The sequence below is a fragment of the Macrotis lagotis genome, chromosome 6 (assembly GCF_037893015.1).
Source record: "Macrotis lagotis isolate mMagLag1 chromosome 6, bilby.v1.9.chrom.fasta, whole genome shotgun sequence".
In the NCBI taxonomy this organism is placed as follows: Eukaryota; Metazoa; Chordata; class Mammalia; order Peramelemorphia; family Peramelidae; genus Macrotis; species Macrotis lagotis.
Genome location: NC_133663.1, coordinates 57,109,389 through 57,121,902, shown reverse-complemented (window position 1 = coordinate 57,121,902; position 12,514 = coordinate 57,109,389).

The following is a 12,514-nucleotide window of genomic DNA, read 5'->3' as shown; positions in this document are numbered from 1 at the left end:
TTATTCAGACATATCAGTTTTTTCCTCGAGAAATGGACACCATTTTTCAGCATAAGTCCTTCATTGTTTTCTTGGAGTCTTGCTTTGCTGAGAATAGCTAAGTCATTCATTTATACCTAATTATCTTACAATATTGCTGAAAGGTTGTTTTTTTATACTTCCTTATTGAAGAAGACTACAATGACAAAATGCTACTGCTTCAGAGGCTCCTTCAACCTGGTCCTGGTTTGTTGGGGTTTGGTTTGTACCTATGAACCTGAGCTGGACTGTATTCTACTTTTACCCTAGTGCAAAAGACCTTTCCTGTTGAGCTTTGATCTCCATCATGAGTTTGACTTTAATAAAGAATTCAATTCAATGAAAATTTAAATTTAAACTAAACTAAACATTAATTTCCAGAGTTTGTCCTAGTAAATGTCAAATATTAGCCTCCAAAGTTTGGTCTCAAAAAAGAAGAAATATAATTAGGTTAACAAACATATTAAATTTCTTTAAGTTTGCTGATTTCATATGTGTGAGGGATCCAGCTACTGGACCCACAAAATGTAGCTTTGGAGAAAATTCCTGTACAAGTCCACTATCAGAAGGCAGGATTTGAAAAAGCTGCTTCTACCTTGTCTATCAAGGGAGGGATTTTTAATTTACATGGTCCATTGTTAATCTCCAGGGCTTTCCCTCAAGAAAGAGCAAAATAGAATTAGATTTACATAAATATTTTCTTCCTTGAGGAAGAAACAAATTATTAGAGATTGCAAAATTATGTAGTACATAAGACAACTTTTTTAAAAAATTAGAGATAATATTCTTTGGTCTTTGATTAAACTCCACAGTTCTTTGTCTGTATACTGATGGCATTCTGTTGCAGATGCCATGAAATTGTCCCTGATTATTGCCATGATGAATGAGCAAGTCCATACTGATCATCACCCCCATGTTGCTGTTAGGGTGTACAGTGTTCTTCTGTTTCTCCTCATCTCACTCAGCATCAATTCATGCACGTTTTTCCAAGCTTCTCTGAAAACCCATCCCTCCTAATTTCTTTTTTTATAGGTTTTTGCAAGGCAAATGGGGTTAAGTGGCTTGCCCAAGGCCACACAGCTAGGTCATTACTAAGTATCTGAGATCGGATTTGAACCCAGGTACTCCTGACTCCAAGGCTGGTGCTTTATCCACTATGCCACCTAGCCACCCCAATGCCACCTAGTCGCCAGCTCCTAGTTTCTAAAAGAACCATGGTGTTCTATCATATACATAAACCACAATTTGTCTAGTCATCCCTAATTGATGGACATCCATTTGATTTCCAATTCTTTGTCACTATAAACAGAACTGCTATGAATATTTTTGTATAAGTGATGTTTTTACCCTTTTTACATGATCTCTTCAGGATAAATACCCAGTAGTGGTATTGCTGAATCAAAGAGTAGGCATATTTTTGTTGCCCTTTAGGCGTAATTCCAAATTGCTCTCCAGAGAGTTTGAATCAGTTCACAACTCCACCAACCATGTATCAGTGGCCCAGATTTCCCACATCCCTTCCACCATTGATCACTGTCCTTTCTGATCATATTGTCCAATCTAAGAGTTGTGAGGTGGTACCTCAGAGATGCTTTAATTTGCATTTCTCTAATCAATAATGGTTTAGAACAATTTTTATATATACTATAGATTGCTTATTTCCTCATCTGCAAATAGCTTTTGCATATCCTTTGACCATTCATCAATTGGGGAATGGCTTATTTTTTTAAAATTTGACCCAGTTATCTATATATTTCAGAAATGACTCCTTTTTCAGAAACACTAGTTGTAAAAATCATTCCCAATTTACTGCATTTCTTTTGATCTTGGTTAGAGTGGTTTTGTGTGTATAAAAGCCTTTTAATTGAATGTAGTCAGAATTATCCAGTTTGTTTCTGATGAGGTTATGTATCTCTTCCTTGGTCATAAACTGCTCTCCTTCCCATAGATCTGACAGGTAAACTATTCCTTGTTCTCCTAATTTGCTTGTAATATTGTCTTTTATGTCTAAATCCTGGACCCATTTTGATCTTATCTTTGTATAGGGTTTGAGATGTTGGTCTAATCCAAGTCTTTGCCATACTCTCTTCCTGTTTTCCCAACAGCTTTTATCAAAGAGAGAATTCTTATCCCAGAAACTGGATTCTTTGGGTTTATCAAACAGCAGATTACTATAATCATTTCCTGCTGTATCTTTTGTAACAAATCTATTCCACTGCTCCAACACTCTATTTCTTAGTGAGTACCAGAGAGTTTTGATGACTGATGCTTAAATAATATAATTTTAGATCTGGTAAGGCTAAGTCTAATTCCTTTGCATTTTTTTTTCATTAAATCCTTTGATATTCTTGAGTTTTTGTTTCTCCATATGAATTTAGCGACAATTTTATCTAGCTCATTAAAGTAATATTTTGTAAGTTTGATTGGTATGGCCCTAAATAAGTAGTTTAATTTAGGTAGAATTGCCATTTTTATTAGCTTGACCTAGCCATGAGCAATTGATATTTTCCAGGTTATTGAAATCTGATTTTATTTGCATGAAAAAGTGTCAAAACATTTAGTTATTTTCATAGAGTTTCTGACTCTGCTTTGCCAGATAGACTCCCAAGTATTTTATGTTGCCTGAAGTTATTTTAAATGGTATTTTTCTTTCTAACTCTTGCGGTTTTATCTTGCTAGTAATTTATAGAAATGCTGAGGATTATGTACGTTTATTTTATATCCTGCGAATTTGCTTAAGTTACTAGTTGTTTGCAGTAGATTTTTAGATGATTTTTTGGGTTCTCTAGGCATACCATCATGTCATCTGCAAAAAGGGAGAGGTTTGTTTCTTTCTTCTCAATTCTAATTTCTTCAATTACTTTTTCTTCTCTTACTACTGAAACTAACATTTCTAATACAATATTGAATTGTAGTGGTGATAATAGGCATCCATTTTCATCCCTGATCTTATTGGGAATGCCTCTAGCTTATCCCCATTGCATATATTGCTTGTTGATGTTTTCAGGCAGATGCTGCTTATCATTTTAACAATCCATTTATTCCTACACTCTTTAGAGGAATGGGTGCTGTATTTTGTCAAAGGCTTTTTCAGCATCTATTGAGATAATCATATGATTTGTTAGGTTTGTTATTGACATAGTCAATTAATTATATTGAATCAACCCCACATTCCTGGAATAAATTCTGCTTGGTCATTGTGTATTATGCTAGTGATAACTAGCTATAATCACTTTGTTAATATTTTATTTAAGATATTTGCATCCATACTCATTAGGGAAATTAATTGATAATTTTCTTTCTCAGTTTTGACTCTTCCTGGTTCAGGTGTCAGCACCATATTGGTGTTGTAGAAGTAATGGACAGAGTTCCATCTTCACCTATTTTTCCAAATAGTTTACACAGAATTGAAACCAATTTTTCCTTAAATGTTTGATAGAAATCACTTGTGAATTTATCTGACCCTGGAGATTTTTTCTTAGGGAGCTCATTGATGGCTTAACGAATTTCTTTTCATGAGAGAGTTATTTAGGCATTTAAATTCTTCTTCATTAACCTGGACAACTTATATTTTTGTAAATATTTAGATTAATAAATTTATTGGCAACCAGTTGAGAAAAATAGTTCTGAATTATTAGTACATTTTTCTTCTCATTGGTGATGAGTTTATTTTTTATACTTTAGTACTAGTAATTTGATTTTTTCTTTTTTAAACAAATTAACTGAAGGTATATCTACTTTATTGTTTTTTTTAACAAAACCAACCCTTGATTTCATTTATCAGTTCAATAGTGTTCTTGCTTTCAATTGATTAATTTCTACTTTAGTTTTTAGAATTTCTGATTTGTATTTAATTAGGGGTTTTTAATTTGTTCATTTTCTATTTTTTAGTTTAGTTTAGTTTAATTTTTTAGCTTATTGATTACCTCTTTCCCTATTTTATTCATGTAAGCATTTAGAGATATATCTCCTAATAACTGCTTTCACTGTATTCCATAAGTTTTAGTATGGTGTCTCATCATTGTCATTGTCTAGGATGAAATCATTAATTTTATCTATAATTTGTTGTTTGATACAAGTCATTGTATAAAATAAAGTTATTTAGTTTGAAATTACTTTTATGTTTATCTCTCCATGTTCCATTATTGCACATCATTTTTATTGCATTAAGATCTGAAAAGAAGTATTCACTATTTTTGTGTTTCTGCATTTGATTAAAGGGATTTTATGCCCCAGTAAATGTACAATTTTTATATATATGCCATGTACTGCATAAAAAAGGTATATTCCTTTCTATCCTTGTTCATTTTCTCCAAAGATCTATCATGTCTAGGTTTTCTAATATTCTGCTACCTCCTTAACTTCCTTCTTGTTTATATTTATCTAATTCTGTGAGAGAGAGGTTGAGTTCTCCCACTAGTAGAGTTTTGCTATCTATGTCTTCCTCTTAACTCATTCAGCTTCTCTAAGAATTTGGATGATATCCCACTTGATGCATACATATTTAGTATTGAAATTACTTCACTGTTTGTGGTATCTTTTAGGTATCCTTTTAGGAGGGTATAGTTCCTTCCTTATGTCTTTTAATGAGATCTATTTTTGCAGCTATTTTGCCTGAGATAAAGATTGCTACCCCTGCCTTTTTACTTCAGCTGAACCATATTATATTCTGCTCCAACCTTTTATCTTTACTCAGTATGTGTCTCTCTATTTCAAATGAGTTTCTTGTAAGCAGAATATTGTAGGATTCTGGTTTTTAATCTACTCTGCTATTCACTTAAGTTTTATGACAGAGTTCATTCCATTCACATTCAAAGTTATAATTACTAACTCTTTATTGCCCTCCTTCTTATGTTCCTTTTTTGTATTTATCCCCCTTTTTCATCTAATCCCAATTTCTCAGTATTTTGTTTCTGCATACCACTTCCTTCAGTGTGTTTACCCCCTTATATTCAGCCCCCTCCCCTTTCCACTTTCCCTTTAACCCTTCTTTCCTCCTTTCCTTCAGTCAGTTCATCTTTTTCTTCCCCCCACCCCCTTTCCCCTCTTAACATTTGAACAGTAAGATAAGTTTCTAAACTCCACTGATTGTATGTTAATCTTGTTGAGCTAAGTATGATGAGAGTAACATTCAGGTGCTTTTCACCTCCTCCCTTCTTCCTCTCTAGTGCAATATGTCCTTTGCACCTCTTCATATGATGTAATTTACTTCATTCTATCATTTCCATCCTACCATCTCTTTACTTTCCTCCCATTTAAAGGATCATTCTATCAAAGTCACGAACAAATCATGAGTGTAGATTACTTCTGCCTAAGTATTTTATCTCTAATAGAGTTACAATTATCAAGAGATATAAGAATATTTTCTCCCAGGTGGGGATGAAGCCAATTTCATCTTATTGAATAAGAGTTTTTTTTTTCTTTTCCCTTTTTTATCTTTTCATATATCTCCTGAATCTCTTGCTTGAAGTCAAATTTGCTATTTAGCTCTGTTTTTTTCATCAGAAAATGTTGAAAATCTCCTATTTCATTAAAAATCCATCTTTTCCCCTGGAAGAGAAGGTTCAGTTTTGCTTGATATTGGAATCTTGGCTATATTACAAGCTCCCTTGTTCTTCAGAATATCATATTCAAGGCCCTTTGATTCCTTACTGCTGATGCAGCCAGGTCCTGTGTAATCCTGTGATTCCTTGGTATCTAAATTATTTCTTTCTGGCTGCTTGAGGTATTTTTCTCTTTTATCTGATAGCTCTGGAATTTGGCTACAATCTTCCTTGGTGTTTTCATTTTCGGATCCCTTTCAGAAGAGGACTGATATATTCTTTCAATAACTATTTTGCCCTCTGGTTCCATGACATCAGAGTAATTCTCCTTCATTATTTCCTGAAATATGGAGTTCAAGATTTTTTTCTACTCAAAGTTTTCAGGAAGCCCATTGATTCTTAAACTGTATCTTCTGGATCTATTCTCCTGGTCAGTTTTTTGCTGATGAGGTATTTTACATTTCCTTATATTTTTTTCATTTTTTTGTTTTTGTTTAATACATTCTTGTTGGCTCATGAAGTCATTAGTTTCAACAGTTTCCAATTTGTTTTTATAGAAGAATTCTTTTCATTTACTTACTGCAACTCCTTTCCAATTGCTCATTTCAATTTTTGAAGGAGTTTTCTTCTGCCCAATTGTAGTTTTGAGAGAATTGTTTTCTTTTTGCAGTTGTTCAATTGTATTTTCAAAGGATTTGTTTTTTTGTTGAAAATTGTGTTAATTTTTTCTTGTATTTCTTTTCCCAATTTTTCCCATTTGATTTTTCAATTCCTTCCTTATCTTTTCTAAAAAGTCTTTCTGTGATGGAGACCAATTCATATTCTCCTCTGAAGCTCTGGTTTTCACTGAGTTAGAATCTTTTTTCAAGATACATTCAATGGACCCAGTTTTCTGCTGGGTTTTCTTCATTTTTCTTGGATCTTTTATTGGGGGAGGGGCTGATTCACAGACCTTTGGTGTTGAGATCCCTAGAGTCTTTTCTCACAGGGCTTAGGAGCTAAAGTGGGTAGGTCAATAGGGGATTCCAGAACCTTTCTGTGGAGTGTCTGTCATTTTGATTAGTGCCCTACTCCTTAGGCATAGGGTTGAGGGAGAAGCAGGATGTGGGTTATCCTCAAGAAATGTAGACTGGGCCCTCTGGCTATATAGCTAATCTACTTAATCCTCAATCAGCACGGGGGGGGGGGGGGGGGGGGGGGGAATCTGCTGACCACACCTGTGTGTGGGGGGGGTAGCTGTTACTGTGTTTGTTCAGGGGAGAGTCACTTTCTCCCATAGGAATAGTGGGTAGGGGACTCAACTGTAAACAAAGTGATTTAGCTGAAAACACCAGGGATCACAACCCTGGTCTTCCAGACCAGTCAAGTTGTAGATGTCCAGTTGCCATGGCACTGTTTCCTCTCCCCCTCCACTGAAGCCTTCCCACCCACTGCTCACACAGTCAAATCTTTTGTTGTTCTCAGCTTAGTCCCCAGGCCTCACCCCACAGTCCCTGCTCTTGCTCTCTGCTATTTGCCTCTGGCTTACCACATTCTCCCCAGGGACAGACTTTGTTGGTAGATGCTCTTCTCCTAGGTTCTTCTCTGTGTTCTCTACATCTAAATTCTGTTAAGAGACTTGGTTCATGATAATTCTGAGGGAAAACTAGAAGAGCTTAAGACAGTGCCTGGCTTCCTTCCACCATCTTGGCTGGAAGTCCTCAATACTCATTTATAAAATATATAGAAAACTGAGTAAAATTTATAAATAAAACTAATGAACAAAAAAAAAAACAAACAAAAAAATCAGAAAAGTCATTCCCCAATTGATCAATGGTCAAAAGATATGGAAAGGCAATTCTCTGATGATGAAATCAAAGCTATCTCTAGTCATAAAAATTGCTCTAAATCATTATTGATTAGAGAAAAGCAAATTAAAATACTTCTGAGGTACCATCTAATATCTCTCAGATTGACCAAGATGACTATAAAGGAAAATGATCAATACTGGAGGGGATGTGGGAATACTGAGACACTAATGTATTATTGGTGGAGTTGTGAACTGATCCAACCTTTCTGGCAAAGGGAAGGAGAAAGAAAAATGTAAAACTCAAAACCTTGCAAAAATTATTGATAAAAACTATTTTTGCATATATTTGGCAAAGCAAATAAATAACAGATTTGAAAAAAATGTACTCTCTGTTGATTGAAGAAATGCAAATTAAAACAATTTTGAGATATTATCTCATATATATTAAATTGGTTAATATGCCAGAAAGAGAAAATGTCAAATGTTTGAAGAAATGTTAGAAAAATGAGACATTAATACACATTTGGCAGAGTTATTTAGCTAATTCAACCATTCTTTAGAGCAGTTTGGAACTATGCCCAAAGCTGTGAAACCATGCATACTGTTTGACCTAACAATGGCACTATTAGGTCTGTATCCAAAAGAGGTTTTAAAAAAGGAAAGAGATGTATATGTACAAAAATATTTATAACAACTCTTTATTTAGTGATTGGGAGTTGGAAATTGAGGAGATGACCTTCAAATGGAGAACAACTGAAGAAAATTTCACATGTGTTTGCATTGGAATACTTTTCTTCTATGGGAAATGATGAGCAGGATGCTCACAGAAAAACCTGGCAAGACTTACAAAAGCTGATGCAAAGAAAGTAACAGCAATATTGTAAGATGATCAGCTGTGACTGAATTAGCTATGCTCAGCAATACAACTCTAGAGGACTTATGATAAAAAATGCTATTCCAGAAAAAGAATTAATAGGTCTGATTACAGATTTAAGCATACGTTTTTATTTTATTTTTCTTGAGGTTTTTATTTTTATTTGCTTTGTTTCAGTACATGACTATTATGAAAATGCTTTGCTTGACTAAACATGCATAATCCATATTGGATTGCTAAACTCAATGGGAGAGGGCTTAATGAGGAAGAAAGAGAAAGAAAATGAAATTTAAAATGCTAAAAATAAATATTAAAAATTGCTTTTATATGTAAATGGGGAAAATAAAATATCAAATAATCAATTAAAATAGATTTTTGGAGAAAGAAGAAAATTATGAACTGATTTATCATGCACTTAGATAGATTTCGAACTAGTTAAACAACAGAACACACCAAATGATAATTAACTGATCAAGGTCAGTATAAACTTCTACTGGAGAATAGCAGGGTTCTATCCTTGAAAATATTTCACCCCATACTTTTTATTAATAACTGTTATGATGGCCTAGATTCCATTCTTGTTAAATCTGTGGCTAATATGAGGAGTGATAATCTGGGTACATCACACTGAGTAAACTAAATGGTCTCTTTCTAACACTCATTAATTTTGCCTGAGGTTGTACACTTTTAAAATTTATCCTCTAATTAGTTGACACAGTTATAAGGAAGTCAGGAGTGAAGTCAAAAGGACTCATTTTCCTGATTCAAATCTGACTTCACATACTAGCTGGGAGATCTTGGGCAGGTAATTTTCACTCTGTTTGGCTCAATTTTCTCTTCTGTAAAATGAGCTGGAAAAGAAAATGTCAATGCATTCCAGAATCTCTGCCAAGAAAATCCTAAATGGAGTCGTGAGGAATTGGATATGACCAAAATGTCAACAACACCAACAACAATGAATGTTATTTTGGTACACATGATTTTAGAGAAGTTACTGTTTTACCTGATGAATGAATCTTTCATTCTTGGCAATCTGGATTTTGCCTCTAGGATCAAATAAATTCCACCATTTGTCATTGGAAAATTTTCAAAAACTGACCCCTTCCTATCTTTTCAGTTGTCTTAAAGTTTTCCATCATCCATATATTCTTTGGTGCAGCAGTTCTGACCACCTGCTGCTCTTTATGTTGTTTGTTTCTTATCTTCTTAGCGTTAAGAGGCACAATGTTGAAAAAGTATATTTCCTGGAGTCAAGAAAACCTGAGTTTAAATTGATATTTGATATTTAATCAGCTACATTACTTTGAATAAGTCACTTAATCATAGTCTGCCTCAGTTTCTTTTTTCTGTAAGATGGAATAACAATAGCACTTTCCATAGTTGTGAAAATCAAGTCAGATATTTGTAAAGCACTCCACAAAATGTAGTTCAATTACAATTATTATATTAATGCTTTTGCAGAAGTTTGTCACCTATGCCAGTATTATTTTCCTTCTTTACCTTTTTCTTCTTACAATCTCTGATTTCCTTCAAGACTCAACTCAGTTTCCCCAGCTGCTAGTATCTTCTCTGTATATGACTTGAAATAAAGCATTATGTTCATGTTGTCTCTGGCATGAGAATGCAAACTCCTTAAGGACGGAGACTGTCTTTACCCTTCTTTACATTCCCACTACTTAGTGTAGTCCTGGCACAGATTAGGTGCTTCTTAAATATCTGTTTATTTGTAAGACATTGCCCTTATGGTACTATCATCAGGTCCCTACTATTTTTCTCACTTTTTAGAGATTGATTTCCACAGATGTCACCAAGCAGACCCCACTGTCTTGTGGGAACTGAGAAGGAAAAAAAATTTGGATTATTTCTCAAACCATACTTAATAGTTCTTCTTCCCTACTGAGGCAGAGCATATTCCTTAAGCAAGAAGTTATAGTCTCACTTAATATTTGATTCATGAGGATTGCCTCTACCAAGGAGACAGATATAGCATAAGCTTAGCTTATGGAACTGTTTTATCCATTTAAATACTTCCTGGTTTGGAAGAGTTAGAATTTATATATACATACATACATATGTACATTAGTATTTGTGTAAATATATATGCATATGTTCATATATACATATGTGTAGATATAAGTGTGTGTACATATATGAATATATTTACATACATGCAATCCTTTCCAATGCTTTATGAAAACTGCCAAAACAATTGATCAACCAAGTGTTACAAAAGCTTCTTTTACTTATGCCTAACTGCACTCACCATTTGTAAATTTGTCCTAATTTTTCAAGTTTGAGCAATCAATATCCAGTGCTCCTCTATTAATCACTTGATACTATAAACAACAGCACATATGACAGATGGGGAAAATGAGACAGAAAGAGTTTATGGAATTTCCCTGAAACCACATCCCAATCCAGTCCAAATCAATTCAATCAAATCCATCAAACATTTTTTTAAGTGCTAGATACTGGAAACATAAAAATGAGTTAAAAATCAAGGAGTTTGCTGTTTGTTGTCATCCTGTGGAGAGTTAATATGTAAAGAGATAAGGGTATATATGATCATTTGAATAGGAACTATCGAAACTAAATAGATCAGACCTGGCTTCCTGTAGGAAACAGATAATAAATTAAGCCTCAAAAAAATGGAGGGATTCTAAGAGATGGTCTTTAATTTTGGTATCAGTATTTCTATTCTAAAAGTTAAGAGTCTTCCCAAGGAAGAGTGAGTGAAGAAGTAATACTTACTGAATATCAGCACATAATTAATTAAAGAGTATCACAACAAAAACTGACCCAGAGGCAAAACCACATCTAGCCTAGGACTCAGTGTGATGAACTCTGAGTAGAATTAGGTCAGTAGATAGTTTTGTCTATACTGTTATTCAAAAGGTAGAGCAACTTCCTAATGAGTATTCTGTTTGACTTGGAGTTTTTTCCATTATCTAAATTTCATTTTAGTTGATTCTTTCCTCTAACTTCAGGCTATAACTATCCATCTTTTCACAAGATAACAAATGCTTTTTCTATGGTAAATTCTCTTAATTTTGATTCCATATTTTATTGACTTTTAGGGGACCAGAATATTAAATATGAACTTTCAAAGTATCAAAGAGAAAATTTTAATTCACATCTGATAGACAGACAATCCCATAAATAGGGGAGAGAGAGAGAGAGAGAGAGAGAGAGAGAGAGAGAGAGAGAGAGAGAGAGTTGCATGGTATCTTTCCTATCTTATTTTTAAAAGTAAATTTTTATTAGAATAAGAAAATTTAATGTTCTGGTTTTTTATTTATGTCCCAGTAGTGTTTAATTCATCAATTCTGAATTCCTATAAATTAAAGAGTTCTTTCTTGTTTATAAGAATTATGGGTTCATATTATGACCTGATTCTTTGGGTTAGTTGGTGAGGAGAAATATATCTTCAAATATTCTAAATATATATATTCTAAATTCTAAAATTCTATATTCTAAATATATCTTCAAATATTCTAAGAATAGATTTGGGAAACAGAGGCAATAAACAGCACCTTGTCTTTCCACCAATTATTGTCCTGTAAAATTCAAAGCAAGATGGAGAAATGGGGAATTGGGGGTAATCACAGCTAAGATTCTCTTATAAATAACAGAAATCCAAAAACTTCCATTTGAATATTATTGCTTGCTTCATGGACAAAATGAAGCCCAGTTAATTGACAGATCCAATGACTGCAACAAGGAAGTCTGGCAAAACAAGACCTCATTTGAAAGTCTAATCAAAAGCAATGCTCCTACATCATGTCCTGAGACTGAGGGCCCACTGACTTCACCTCAAAACTTCATTTAAAAAAATTTTGACTCCAGACATTTTTACTTAGATAACATTCATATGTGAACCATCTTTTACCTTTCTGGTGTGGTCACTGAGCTACCATACGATCTTCCATTTAGGCAGTATTACTGTGAAATGGTGGAGTATTGAGAGAAGAGAACTTCTATGCCTCTATTAAGCTTCTAACCCTCTCATAATAAACATTTATTCAATTTTCCTGGCAATCTGTTTGAATGTTCAGTGAAAAGGAAATTTGTTCTTTGATAAAGACAGTATGACATTTAATAAGTGAGTCATCCAAATCAAATGGGTAGTTCTAAACCATTTTGAATATTGAAAGAGTCTAGGTACCTATCATGTGGTGGCTGCACAAAAGCTGATTTCTGCTATGAATGTCCTCTTGAAAGTAAAGCACCAGATAGCCGGCAGAGTTGGTGAACAAGTTAACCTCAGTGTGATGCAGCTAAGCTTTAAGG